We start from the raw sequence: 13,427 nt of genomic DNA, 5'->3' as shown, positions 1-13,427 counted from the left end.
AAAGTTCAGCATGAAACAATGTAAAGAAAAGATGGAAATGACAGATACCAACCACCCACCCAAGTTTATGAATCATTACATAATGGATAACACACAGATATTGTTTTGAAGTGAGCCATACTTTATGTAAGAGAAAGTAATGCATTAGAATATTACAAATATAAAACCAGAAGATTACTTTTGAACTGTTTTAGGCAAGTATACACTGTTGAACCATTTCAGTAATTGATTAAATCATTTCATGCAACTAATACACAAAATCTGCAGCATCCAAGCAACTTCATACATCAGCAAAACATTAAAAACATTCCAGAAAACTGCATTCCATATCTATGAGCAGTTCACAAAACTCCATACCTATCAGCAGTTCACAAAACTCCATACATATGAGCAGTTCTCAAAACTCCATACATATGAGTAGTTCTCAAAACTCCATACATATGAGTAGTTCTCAAAACATGTATTACAGGACACTCAAGTGTGCCCAGTGTGGTAAGTGCACTGGGTGTCAGTGCTACTGGTGACGTTCCAGTAAGTTGGCTCCCCGTGTTGGAATGCCCCCAGCCTGGTGCAGTCACTCTCAACGAGACCCTCTGGAGGGAAGAGAGGTGGAGGGGCTCGCAGAGCGGACTACTCTGGCTCTGTTCTTCTTATGTGTGAACCTGAGAGAGGGAGATCAGTAGAAGCAGTAATTACTCCTTCATGGGATAGCAAGGTCACACCCCCTTTGGGGTGTGGCAATGTGGGTATGGGAGTGTGTTACTCAATCCCACATGCAGATAAATCTCTAACATAAATTTATGTTATATTATTTTTATATTTTTTAAAATATCAAAATGGCAAGGACTTAGGATAAAAAGTAAGGATAATATAACTCCTCTTGTTCCAACATGAATGCTGGAGTACACATTGGGTTTTGGGGCAGAAAACCAGACAGAGAGACTGTGTAGTGGTACTAAAGGAGATCTGTGGAGTAACATCTTTTAGTAGATGTTCTTCCCTAGTAATTACAAGGCAGTCCAATAATAATACTCGGACCCCATAATCGCATAACCCCAGCATGAAGGTTGGGTAAAGTGCTAGTAAATGTAGACTTAACAGCTTGATGTTAATGGTTCTCAGTCATTAGCTAGGTAGCTTAGTAAAATAACAGAAGTATTTAGGCATTCTGTGTTCAAACAACAAAGCAAACATCATATCTTCAACATTCTATGTCAAAAGCACAAGTTCATCAGTTTTCCTAAAAATATATAATGCATTTATACTCTCAATATAGTACAAATGTATTGTAGACAGAAACCTATTTCTGTATTGTGAATAGGTACAGCCATTGCTTGTACATAATGACAACCCAACCCTACATAGCACCTCTTTAAGGGAATGAATGGTGTTTTCAATACACACCTGCTGCCCAGGCCACTTGTGACCTTCTGGGAGTGAGCTGGCCTCCAAAGTGTATGCTTAAGAGAAGGCAAGGTGTATTGCTGACAGGAGACGGGCTCCTTCTAGAGAGGCGCTGTAGACCTACAGTGTTGGTATCTTCCTGTCTCTCACTCTGATTATTGTAATATTTTACTGAGAGGGTAGACGAGCTAGAGAGAGTGTTGACATCTGTGGGAGTGCATGTTATTTTGGTTGCAGTATGTTAATGAAGATACCACAGGGCAGGTATTTGGCAGGACTGTCACCTCCCTCTGCAGGGTTTGGAATGGGGCTGTTGGCCTGGAGCAGGGCAGCCCGGTCAGTGTTAACTCATTATTATTATGCTCAGCATATACCTGAATGGGGGAGAGAGAGAGAGAGAGAGACAGAGAGAGAATAAAAATAAGCCCAAGGAAAGCTGGGAGAAAACCTAGCCTTTGCTGGCAATGACACAGTTCTCTCAGTTGTGCCGTGTTACTTATTGTTTAGTGGATCTAAATGCCACTCTAAATGTCACATCAGACATTTGTTTTTTTGTACCTAAAACATTTGCACTCATTGATTTCAAAAGAAATGGTTCAACATCATCATTTGGCAACTCAGACTACTCCACACAGTCCAATTGGTCCATGTCATCAACAAATCACCTGGGTCCACTCAGACCCACTTGTCCCATCCCGACTACTGATAGTGGATAGTGGCTTGAGGGCGTAGTAATAATGTCAAGAACAGTTGGCAGCAAAGCTTTATGAGACGTGCATTTCATAATGTCATTGTTGCATTATTTGAGCTGCAAGCACAGAAGGACTTAGAAAAGAGTCATCTATGCTTTCTTATAGTGTAATACCTTAAGGTGTGACTGGGCTGTATTTGAGGTGTCAAGGCAGGCCAGCTTCAGCTGTCAGTTCTTTCTCAGAATGTGTCAGACCGCTTTTGAGTCCAAAACTCAAAAAAAAAAAGATCATGTAGATTGTGTTATTCTGTCAAAATGTTTGCAAAACTCATTTACCCACATTTCATGACACAAGGACAAGCCAGAGTATTACTGTTGGATTAATGAAAATCTTACAACCCAACTTTGGCTTTCTCTTCCTCAGGCAGGTAAGTGAGGAGAGTCTCCCCACTCTTAGGTTTTCTCAGCAACATGCTGTCGAGATGACTGAAGCTATATCGTTTCCCAACGTCAAATTTATCTCACCAACGTATAAACATGCTACATGTTCAATGCAATTCCACACTCCAAAACCTGCAATATTTGTACATTCCTGTTATGTAAGTACTCAAACAAAACCACAGATGTGAGAGGCTGCATCTATACCATAGACCAAATGGTCGAGTGGATTAATAAGTAACCTTCTATCGGTTTCAGGACAGCAGGGATCAGACTGGCTTCCATAAAAAGATTCAAAGTAGGCTTCCAAGTAGTTCCTGAGTGAACTATTATTCTAGCATGCAGAATTTTGGGAATGCGATTCCTTTTGTAGAAGTCAGTCTTATAAATGTAGTATTCTTCTTTTAATAAAACATGCATTCTTTTTTTTTTTTTTTTGCTTTTTTGTTGCCCAGTAGTTTACGTATGGTTTCGAATATCTTAATCTTTTGTTCAGCCACTAAGTTATGAAAACAGTATACAGACAATATGACAAGTGGTCTAATGGCTTGTGTGATGTTGTATCCCAGACAGCAGAGGGCAATATAACTTCAACTTTACAGCAAATATAGCAGCTTTATTTACACAAAACCCTGAGTCTGAGTAGATGTTTTAGGCAGGTCTAAACTTGACTCACACTTGATGTTCATATCCCAAAAAAAAACAATTTCCAGGGAAGGGGGTTCATTGAACTGATCGGAAGACTGAAGAATTGATCCCCAGGCATTATAACCGATTTCAAATGGTGCTAGAAGCCAAGCGGGACTCTAAGCACCAGAGGAAATCAGTCATCGTTTGGTGGGGAGGAAGTGGAAGGGAGGGGGCAGCCAGAGAAAGAGAGAGCAGGAGAGACAGCTCTCTCCTCACCGGCCCACTGCAATGCTCACAGGCGAAACCAAAAACCAAAAAATCATCAGTGTATATATATATATATATAAATAAAAGGACACAGGAAGTGAATGTGTTGAAAATAAATGAGCGGTTTAATCGGTGGAGCTAAACTCTGTAGTGTGCTCATATTACATGATCATCACATTGTTATTGTGGTAAAGGGTTTGATGTTTTTAAGTGTTTTAGGTGTGCTGGTGCTGATTTGAAGAGCAGTGGACGTTTCATCTGGTTGCTGATCCTCCTGGCTGATCCTCGCGGCCCATGTACTCGGCCTGAGCTCTTCCATTATTCTGCAGCTTTGTTCATTCCGGAGCACGCTGGCCGTTGTTCTTCTTCAAGAACACTGATTTCAGATGGTGCTAGACACAGGACAAAACACATCTAAACCACCATGTGAAACCAGCATCTGGGAGAAGACTTTTCACAATGTTGGTAGAAGCGGGCGGAGGAGGAGGTGCCCTGAACTGACAGGTCCACAAAAACTGAAGCATTTATTTTTGTAGCAAATCATAATAGATTCTTAACTGAAACACATTGTTTGTCCAGTAACAGTTTAAACCCTAGTTTCAGATGCAGATACTAACAGCTGTTAAGCCTCCAGTAGGTTCTCTCCATGTAAACATGCTGAGTTTGTAAGGAGGCTAGAAGGGAACTAAATCTGTTCAGCAGTTAGGTAGGGTTAAGTTCTGTGCTGGACTATTAATAAACAATGCTTATGATATAGTATCTGCATTACTATATAACACACCCTCTCATTTTGTGTTTAGATGTCATGTTCCCTCGACCACTGAAATGTAAAAGTTTAACTTGATATTAAACTTGAAGTGTAAAGTGGTCAGGTGTCTGCTGTTATGCCATAGACAATTTCTTGCCTCTACTTCTAGCTTTCAGCCTTGGATGAAAAAACCAGAATATCTTCACTGATTCATGTATGAATTACATGATGTGCAGGTGGATAAACATGAATGTTTGTGAAGATTTTAGTGGGCCCCTAACGTTGCATCTACACTGGAGCAAATAACTGATTTTAGAGTTTTGCTTGCACAGTAAGGATTACTAACCTAACTACGGACAGTTGTATGGTAAGTTTGGACAACTTGGATAACACCTGACCCCATAATGCAAGGAAAATCATTATCAAATATAAATATTTTAATAACAATAATTACATTATTATTATTATCATCATTATTATTATTAGTTGCGGACCAAAATTCCTACCGACATTTCTGTAGGAAGCTTCCCTATGCATACTGCGAAAGGAAAGGTGAAAGGCTGATACTAGGTGGCCCACTCTAACAGGAAGCGCCTGTCTCCATTTAAAACAAATGCCGCAGCCACCATGCTGGGGAGCTGATGTCAGCCAGCTCTAGTTTCTGTTATTGCCTGGGTTTCTGTTGTTGTTGTTTTCAACGTGGCAGCATGGGATGGGCCTGAGGGGCTCGTCACAGTGACCAGGCATCTTTGTATCTCTTTAATCTTGTTATTGGCTGTGTGCTGGGCTGGACAGTGAAAAATAGGTGCTCTACTCACAGGTGTGGGAGGAGTACGTCAGCGCCTTCCTGAAGACAACCAATAACTGGAAATGGTGAGTCACGCAAAGCTCCCGACATGGTGTCCACCTTCATCGCTGGATGCTGCCCTCTGGTGGTAGGTCAGGCCAGTCACCTGCACGCTGGCAGCAGTGTCCTAGCCGCCGCTGCTTAGAGCCCCGTGGTGATTATCAGTGGGCTAGTTTTACATAGAACAGATGTGCCATATCCATCTTGTCTATGGTGTGCTCAGGGCGCTGAAACGGCACCTCTCTGATGCAAGTGCTCAGGCTGTGATCCAGACTAACCGTGCTAATCATAATTCTCCATTGAATGTGTTCAGGTTATGTTCCTGGTTCCAGCGACACACAGCGCAATGTGACGCCTGCCAGCATGTTAGCAGAGGTGGTCTGCCTCATGCCGCCTCCACACCATCATCACCTGCTTGACCTCAGAGTGTCAGCATCACGGTGCTCCACTGCTAAACTGCTGTTGCTAACCAGCTCATCTGCAGGTGTGACAGCAACCTACACTACCACCCATTCGCAACAACCTGAGAGGGCCCCCCATTTCTGAAGCAGTACAAGAGGGAGAAGCAGACCTGCTCTTGTACAACAGCACGGAAATGCAGTCGTGACTTCTGCACAGCCTGACAATCAACTGTCATCTGCTAACCCCTCCAGGTTCTGCTGAGTTTTGCTGTTGACAACTACCGGAATGAAAACAACAAATTGTGTCATATGTAAGAGCAGGTGAACAACCCTGAGGCAAGCATGAACCAAGAATCACAGGGCACGGACATGACAGGACATGGAGACTGAGCAGAATGGCAAATAGACAGTATTAAACTACTGCCAGAATAAAGCTGTCAAACAACCTGTGGTATTTGATGATGTGGATGAGCTCCTACTAAATCCTACTGGGAAATCAGGAAGCTGCATTGTTTGCAGTTTTGTCAGACATAAAAAAGAGGGCAGTGTTGCAGTTTAAACCTCAGATAAAGTCATGGCAACAACGCTAGCATGTAACAAGCTACAACAGAGCAGAGTAGCACTGACTGTAAATATAGACACACATCTTATGCAGTGTGTGTGTGTATGTGTGTATGAAAGGCCCACCACGGAGGTGTTGTTCCCTACACCCAGTCACTCCACTTCCCCTTTTATTCTGTCTCAGGAAATGACACGCAGAGAGACACACACAGACAGACGCACACACAGACAGACGCACACACACACACACACACACACACACAGAGCTCATGGATCAGTACCACCAATAACATCAAGCCCTCCTCGCTGCCTCCTGTTTGGCCTGCATTTTCAGTGAAAGTGATGAGAGCTGGCATTTATACAACCCTTCTCCCACTCTCTCTCCACCCCCCAACCTCCATTTTCTCCCTCTCTGCCACCCACCCCATCTTCCCTTTCTCTCTCCACTCCCCATCTCCTGACCCTTGCCATTCGCCTGTTGTTTTTCACCTAGTCAAGGCCTCCCTGGCTGCTGCCGGCACTGATGGGTAAACACTTTTCATTTTCCATGAACGAACATTGGGAGGACGTGGCTCTTGGATGACCTCGCTCTGCCTGCAGGGGACATTCTCTTCTGTCCGGGGCCGGTTGGAGCAGAGGCCCATGAGTGTATCCTCCTCTCTCTGAAGCCTGGAGGCGTAGCCCCTCGTGGAGACAGCCGGGCATGGAGCCACCACAGCAAAATGAGCCAGGATCACTTTCTCCAGTGGGCAGAGGCTGAGAGGGGTAGCAGGAGAGAAGTTGGTCCATGAAGACCATACACACATGGCAAGGACAAATAAGCAATTGAGGATGGATGAGGAGAGGGTGAGAAGGATATGTTCATCCCTGAACAGGAAGCATTACTCACACACTGCAGGTACTTGACACACACACACACACGCACACACACATACACAAACACACGCAAGGTTATCCTGCCCTGGATATAATTACCCACCCATATGTACACAGGCGCATGCGTGCCTGTGTGTTTGTGTGCAAGTTTCGGAGTTAAGTTATCTGCTTGAGGGACAGTGAATCATCAGATTCTTATCAGTGGCTTAATAGAACACATTAGGCAGTGCCCCTAGCCAAGAAGGCTTCTTCCACTACCCACCAGTCTTTCCTGCTTTATTATGAGAAGCTCTATTATCCACCTCCACCATGGTGTTTGCAAAGAGGAAACAATCATCTAGCGAACTCAAGAGATAGCCTGGAGAGTCGTGACACCACATCAGGTCCTTCTGTGAAGGGCACAAAGGAATTGCATAGGGGTGGGACTGTTGAGGAGGGGGGTCATTAATGTTAAATATCTCATATGTTGACAGTGTGTGATTCATATCTGAGTCAGAAAAGGTAAGAGTGCATTTTTTATTATTGTTATTAAAAGCACTTAATTAGCACTTGGTGGATGGCAAGTTACCAGAGTGTGATGCAGAGCAGAACTGAATCTGTCGCTCTTTCACACGTGTGCGCGCACACACACACACACACACCCACCCACACACCCTCAGTGGCCCCGTCCAGTGTCTGAGCTGTGTGTTATTCCTGTAAGCGGCCCTTGGGGGAGCCGTCATTAAACAGCGAGGTTCCAGTAAAGCAGCCGGTAGATCTACAGTGCAACTGTAGGACAAACAGCTGCTTAATAGAGAGCAGCACCACTAAAGCGTCTCCGATCAGCCACGCTGGCTCTGTTTGTCTGCAAAGCTGCACAGTGACAAGCAAAAACAACTCACAAAATGCCACAAGAAAACTAATCTAAATAGATGTTGTTACCAGTGACACACAACAGCTCCTCTGAAATCAGCAAAGCATACCAACATACCCTAACCAAGATCCCTTGAAAACAAGCCTATTACACAAATAGAAACCAGCCAAAGTGCCTGGCAGACTAGGCCAAAGAACTGCGCTTCACAACAGAGGCCCATGTCAGGCAGGTCTGTGGGTCTCCTATCCACAAAGAGCTCAGAGCTTGTGGTTTCGCCCACTCAGCTAATAAAACCCACCCATTTCTGACAGGGGAGGGCTTTAATGCAGCTGTCTGTGTGTGTGTGTGTGTGTGTGTGTGTGTGTGTGTGTGTGTGTGTGTGTGTGTATGTGCATGCGCGTAGCATGTGTAACAGCAGAGATAATGGTGGTGTGTCAAAGTCGAGGCTCAGGCAGAGCTCTGTGAAGGCTCCATCTGTGCACTTGGTCGAGCAGTAGGTAGGACTGCCTTGACTCGTTTAAATCCCGTTTAAATCGTACACTTTGGAAATGTCCAATACAGTAATATCAGCCAGCACACACAGTAAAGTCGCCAAGTACTCAACATGGTAGTTAGCGATTAATAACTTTAGCAATCATTGGGCAGCATGTGCTCAACATCATGATGGCAAGTGTGCAAGATCACATGGCTGCAAATGTATACAAATCCAAGCCTTAATCTGGATGACATGCAGCATACAGTCCCATATCAAGATGTGAGCAGTAAACACCACTATAATACACATTCTTAAAATGGAAATAAACAATCTATCAATATTGGAAAATGAGTACAACTGGATATTGTTGCCCATGGAAGACCCATCTTTTTTCCCCTGATGTTTTATTTCCAACTTCCAAGCTGCTCCTGTTTCACTTTTTATATGTATTCGCATCCATTACCTAAGGATAATTCCACAAGCAGTGTGGAAGGCTACATCCCATGTAGAAAGCATGCAGAAAGTCTGCAGGTTCCCCCTTTTGTGCTGACTAGATGAAGAACAAAGGTCAGGGGAAGCCCAGAGATCTGAGCCAAATAAAAGCTGGGAGAAGTTCAACGTTCCACAGAACCACTAAGTGGTGTCAACCACTTTACTAATAGTTGACCCAATCCCAACAAGAGAAGGCCGTTTAGAGGGCTGCCAGTTACCAGTTTTATAAAATTAGTTTGCTTAATGGGCAAGTATAAGGAAATATAATCAGATGAAGTCAAGGGTAATAAGGCAAGCACTCTTCAATCATGGCTGAACGATGGGAAAAGTATGAAGCCTGAGATGTACAACTAGCTAGCTACCCAGTGTGATCAGATACAAATCGGAAGAAAATAGTCTGCAGTTATGGTTTTAACATCTATGTTTTACATTAGTATAGAACGCCTTAAGTACATACCTTGTGTCTGGCTCACTGTGTTCCACGTGCCATGTGTGGACTTAGGAAGTTTGCCTATGGTGTTGAAACATTATAGGGAACATTGATCATGCCCAAAAGCACCGAGTTCAACCCAGTGTTAATGTGCCATAGGATGTACTATGGGGAGTGATGAATATAACGGCACTTCCCATACATGTGCACTAATTAAGATTCCCTCTAGAACATATTCATCACCCCAAAGAGCTAGCAATTTTTATTTTTTTAATGAAACAACCTTCTTTCTGTTTTAATGGAACAACCACTATAGACACACACACATGGTTTTATCAGAGGATACACAATCCTGTATACGTTGAACTACACCTCATAAACATAATTCACAGTGACATAAACTCCCATATTGTGCATGGAAGAAACACCCACCCAATCCCACACAAACCCTACATTTAGTTTCCTCATTATTTTTAGGTAAATATTTTTTCAAGCATTTGGCCCTGAGGGTCTGAGCAATAATTTGTCCAAGGCATTCTTTTGGTGAACGATTTAAGTGGAATTTTTGGCGACCTTGCTAGGGAATTTGAAACATCTGGCTGGTTCTTTTGATGTACTTACAGGAAGAAACTGAACTTTGGACCACTTCTGCCCACAGTGTGACACAAGCATGAGAGAACCACTAGAGATAAACAGTCTCAATCTAATTGGAGGGGTGCTTGCCAGAGAAAACACCCAGCAAATCAGAGCAGTGCAATAGAACAGACAGACAGAGAGAGAGAGAGAGAGAGAGAGAGAGAGAGAGAGAGAGAGAGAGAGAGAGAGAGAGAGAGAGCGAGCAAGAGTGGTAGAGAGAGCAAGAAAAGAAAGCACTATGAGAGTGAATCTATGTGCGCTATCTCTGCCTTTATGACACACACATGTCCACACACACACACACACACATACACACACACACACACACACACACACACACATTCCATCCATATCCTGAGGGCTCCGCTCTCCGCTCTGGTCTCAGTATGACGCTAGTCAAGTGCTGGTGGGGATATGACGTGGCCTGAGTCATACTAAACACTCTGCTCATATCTCTCATCACCACTCTTTCATGTGTGTGTCTTTAGACTACACACAAAGCATTCACAAGGTTGACAACTCTCAGTTCTGAACAGTCCCCTATCAGAACCCTGCAGTGTGTGAATCCATGCATTTCCAACCATAGCCGAGACCTTCGGAGACCTCGCCTTCCACCTGGATATCCCAGTTTTCCCCTTATGCACCACCCGCCCACAACTATTAGACCCAGAGCCCACATGAGCTGATGGCTGACACAAGTCCATGCTGTTTTCTCTGGCTACAGTACAATGCCAGCATTAACCCGAAACAGCAGCGCAAACAATACACTCATACAGTCACAAGACTTGTGATGGAAGACTATAACATGATTGGTAAATCCCTGGAAAGAGTGCTGCCAGGAAGTCCATACATAGAGGTGACATATGACACTTCAAATAAATCATGTGCGAATGACAGGCCCCATCCCTCCCCCACGCTACCAGTAGTGTGTCTGGGTGTCCCTCTGCCACTACATCTCTTTCCATTTATTATTTAGATTTCTTAAGAAGACCATTTAGATCGGCTCCATTTGCTTTGAATTTCGGTACACTAGCACACAGCCACATTTCCTCTGAGTCAGCCAGCAAGCAGTTCCTCCCGTCGCGCTGTCTGTCAGAGCGTCGACCTCCACCAATGGTCAATCTTTAAAAAATAAAATAAAACACAGAAGCCACAACTGCAGTACAGGGGATGGGACTTAGTGGGCGGTGCTCCCGCCTCTAACGGATTGTCGCTAGTGTAGGTTCTGCTGCCTTCCGGTAACCACCGATGCGAGTCATAAAGATGAAATTCCTCAGGCGAGGTCCCACTTGGCCTCTGGCCAGTACTACTTCCCAAAAACCAAAACGACCAAGAAAAAAGGGGGCTTACAGTAAATGCTGTCCTCCTTCCTGGAATCCTGACGTAGCTGGAGCTGCATGACTCAACAGTGACTGAACAGTAATAAATGCACATAAGTCTTCTAACGACACTGAGTCTACATGTGTGTGCGCGCACATGTGTGTGTGTGTGCGCATGTGAGTCGGGCAAAGAAAGAGAGAAAAAGCATCAAAGGCTTTGACTTCATAATATTTTTTGAGAGCTCACCTAAACCAACAGATTGTAGTGAGTATACATGTGTGTGTGACAGTTAATGATTCAAGTTTATTTTACACTCTATTTGGGAAGATTTAGGATCGAAATACCATCAAAGCATAAAGTCAGTCATGCAAACACTGGTTGGTGACTGCTGCTGACTGGATAAGGATGCTTTACTCTACCTTCACACTGTGAGAAGACAGTCAGCCACATTCAACTGGCTTCAGGAAACAATTCTTAGGAAAGGCCTCTAGAATTCTAGGAATGGCACAAAGGGTGGCCGTGATGTTGCAGAACAAGTTAATTATCTCATGTGCACTCCACTCACAACCAGTCCCTGTGTACTCCTGTGACATGTCAAATACCTGAAATAAAAATGCAAGATTCCAAATATGCCTTCCAGAATAACACAGCAGAATTGTCTTCCACTGTAAAGCAATGCAATGTGTCTTCTGTGCATTAGAGTGATGACTCCCATGTGTCGTCTAATTGTCTTCCCCCTCTCTCCACTTTCCCCAAAGTGATTAGTTCCTCCTCAGCACATAGTGGCCCCATGCCAATTCCCATCTCTTTGATGTCATCAGTAACTTTACAGTCTGCCTGCATCATTGAAGGAGTGTTCGTCACCCTTAAAATCAATAACTGTACAAAACAGATCCTGTGTCAAACCATGTTCTAATAAATTCAAGGACATAAGTACATTTAATGGCTGGAGACTCCAGAACCTCCACTTTTACATTTTAGTGGCCATGATGGAATTAAACTAGTTTCATGACATTTATCCGCCTACACCAGTCACCAAGGAGAGAGAGAGAGTGGTAGAGACGTTATCCATCAGTTATTGTAAGTGCAAAAAGTGAATAAAGCTTTCAGAGAAAGCATGGGCACTGTGCCCATCAAAAATGGCACCCCCCCCAAACACCCACATCACTATCCAGCCTGTTGCAATGTTATATCAATGTCTCATTGCCTCAAATATATCGATGTCTCATTTGATGGACATTACCTCATGACACACCAGACATGTGTCAGCTGTGAGGAGAAGTAATGATGGTATGACAACACCTCTCAAACTGAGCACTACCAACAGGAAAATCACAGTCCCAAAATTAAAGCAGCAATCAGACGGCAGTGCTCCTGGCTGTAAGATGAGCGCATGGGCAAGGCAAGTGTTGGCATATCTGCCCCTTTTCAGATGCAGGTGATGGAAACTGGCCTGTCGACCCATGGCCTGAGAACAATGATGTCATGGTTTTGGTGAACGGTGCCGTTCCTGAGGGAACAAACCAAACCCGTTCCTTGTCTGATGAGTATAAGCAGCAGAGGGTGGCCGCCCAGTTGTGCAGTCAAACAAATACACACACACACACACACACACACACACACACACACACACACACACACACACACACACACACACACACACACACACACACACACACACACACACACACACACACACACACACAGTGGGCTGGCCAAGCCACAAAATACGACTTATGACCACAATTCTCCCAGCACGCTTCGACCCACAAGCATACACACATACACAAACCATGCCATGCACATTTACATACATGCCCCTATGTAATTAATGGCTACAGCAAATGGAGTGATTCAGAGATGAAGTTTATATCGTAGGTCAGACTCACCAGGCGTGTGGTGCGGCACATTTCCACCGCCCCCGTCACAAACACACACAGTCAGTCACGTGAAGCTGAGCTCCAGCTGCTCGTGAGCACGTAGAGAAGGGTGTCGTGGCCGGCTTCGTCCTGCCGCCTGGTTTGAGCATGCTCAGCTATAGCAAGCCAGCGTTACTCAATAGCACACCTCGCTCCACAAAACATGTTTTTCCCTTGACTTCCCGGGGGTATTGTTTGTCTGCACAACAGAAAACATGCATGCGCACAGAAACAAAACACAGTCATTCACTCTGACACATGCTCACTGCTGTTTACCCATGAGCACATGGGCGAGAAGGGGTGTGGTTCACACATTAGATGTACGTCAAAGAGAGAGTGCCCTCATTTTGTCCTTTGTTCCATGTTTTTTTCCTTTTTCTCCTGTCTGTCTGTTTCTTCATCTATCTCTCTGTCGCTATCTCGCTCCTGCTGCACCTCA

The 13,427-nt window shown here is 44.2% G+C and overlaps 1 long non-coding RNA gene across 5 annotated transcripts in view; it reads right to left on the bottom strand.

The window, feature by feature from the left end:
- Positions 1–100: 100 nt before the first annotated feature.
- The window catches only part of LOC113583761 (uncharacterized), a 40,696-nt gene continuing 27,369 nt past the window's right edge, over positions 101–13,427 (bottom strand). The window contains exons 2-7 of one of the 5 annotated variants that reach the window (XR_014126035.1): positions 12,959–13,187; positions 7,126–11,948; positions 4,997–6,743; positions 2,270–2,367; positions 1,405–1,778; positions 101–662 (exon numbers count right to left, since the gene is read on the bottom strand). This is a non-coding gene — a long non-coding RNA (uncharacterized LOC113583761). The remainder of the gene's footprint in view (positions 663–1,404; positions 1,779–2,269; positions 2,368–4,996; positions 6,744–7,125; positions 11,949–12,958; positions 13,188–13,427) is intronic. The other 4 variants (XR_003411335.3, XR_014126034.1, XR_014126033.1 and 1 more) reach the window with 4 other exon arrangements.

The sequence above is a fragment of the Electrophorus electricus genome, chromosome 11 (assembly GCF_041902795.1).
Source record: "Electrophorus electricus isolate QZ-2024a chromosome 11, ASM4190279v1, whole genome shotgun sequence".
Classification (NCBI taxonomy): domain Eukaryota; kingdom Metazoa; phylum Chordata; class Actinopteri; order Gymnotiformes; family Gymnotidae; genus Electrophorus; species Electrophorus electricus.
The sequence above is the reverse complement of the archived record's forward strand: the minus strand, read 5'-3'. Positions and strand labels throughout refer to the sequence as shown.